Here is a 1,869-nt window from a genome sequence, read left to right as displayed (position 1 = left end):
CCCAACGAGCACAGTGGTCTCCATCATTTGCAAATGGAAGATGTTTGAAACCACTACGGCTCTTCCTAGAGCTGGCCGCCCAAACCAAACTGAGCATCGGGGGAGAAGGGCCTTAGTCAGAGAGGTGACCAAGAACCTGATGATCACTCTGATAGAGCTCCAGTGTTCCTCTGTGGAGATGGGAGAACCTTCCAGAAGGACAACCATCTGTGCAGCACTCCACCAATCAGGCCTTTATGGTAGAGTGGCCAGAAGGAAGCCAAAGGCACATGAAAGCCCACATGGAGCACCTAGAGGACTCTCAGACCATGAGAAACCAAATTGTCTGGTTTGATGAAACCACAATGGATTTCCTTTGGTCTGAATGCCAAGCATCATGTCTGGAGGAACCCAGGCACCGCTCATCACCCTTGCCAACACCATCCCTACAGTGAAGCATGGTGGGGATGTTTTTCAGCGGCAGGAACTGGGAGACTAGTCAGGATCAAGGGAAAGATGAATGCAGCAATGTACAGGGAGATCCTTGATGAAAACCTGCTCCAGAGCGCTCTGGACCTCAGACTGGGGCGAAGGTTCACCTTTCAACAGGGACAACGACCCTAAGCACACAGCCACGATATAACAAAGAAATGGTTTCAGGACAAGTCTGTGAATGCCCTTGAGTGCCTCAGCCGGAGCCCAGACTTGAACCGGATTGCATATCTCTGGAGAGATCCAGAGACGCTCCCCATCCAAGCTGATGGAGCTTGAGACGATCTGCAAAGAATAATGGGAGAAACTGCCCAAAGAAAGGTGTGCCAAGCGTGTAGCATCATACTCAAGAAGACTTGAGGCTGTAATTGCTGCCAAAGGTGCGTCAACAAAGTATTGAGTAAATGGTGTGAATACTTGTGTTTATGTGATATTTAGTTTTTTATTTCGAATTAATTTGCAAAAATGATTTTAAAACTGTTTTCACTTTGTCATTATGGGATATTGTGTCTAGAATGTTGATAAAACAAATGAATTCAATCAATTTTGAAATATGGCTGTAACATAACAAAATGTGGAAAAAGTGAAGGGGTATGAATACTTTCCGGACGCACTGTATACTGTACATACAGTACCATCCAATGCTGCTACTTCTATTGACTGGCAATTACAGAAGTTGATTGAAGCTTTGCTATTTTTACTGCAACCAAATAAATTAAGTAGTAATAAAACAAGCATGGTGAATAAACATTAAAAATAACAACCATCAGCATGTGAATAGGACACTGTGCAACAGGCGTATGTGTTGGTATACTTTTAGACTTAAACATTATTCATCTTACTGTTCATTACATTGCAAAAGTAGCATTCCTAATCAAAGCATGTCTTAAAGTCTTTATTCTATGATAATACCCTCCATTCTGCAATGATTATCAATTAGAAAGCTTTAACAGTTTATTAAATAAAGCCCTTACCAACATGTTTTGTTTAATGTTTTGTAAAGTGACTTTGGGTATCTAGAAAGGCGCTATATAAATTGAATGTATTATCATTATTATTATTATTATACATTTTAAATATCACCAATCACACATTTTTAAAAGAATCAGTCATACCAAGCAACCTTCTCAATCAGGTAAAACGTTCCCTCCTTTTCTTGCTCAGAGTTGCGAGGAAGCATTTTTCAAAATCAACTTCAAACTAGAACTCTTTGCTATAACATTTTCTCAAAATTAAATTGACTTTGTTTGGGTGAGATTAGGAGTTGAAGAGAAGCTTAAAAGTATGTTTTAGTGAGGGTCGCTCGTACATTTAAAGTCGGTCATAGAGTGAACCATTTCATTGGAAAAAAATGTTGTACAATGACGATAAAAGTATTCTATTCTAAATGAGTAAAAA

The sequence above is a fragment of the Notothenia rossii genome (assembly GCF_949606895.1).
Source record: "Notothenia rossii genome assembly, chromosome: 2".
In the NCBI taxonomy this organism is placed as follows: domain Eukaryota; kingdom Metazoa; phylum Chordata; class Actinopteri; order Perciformes; family Nototheniidae; genus Notothenia; species Notothenia rossii.
This window is presented reverse-complemented; position numbering follows the sequence as displayed.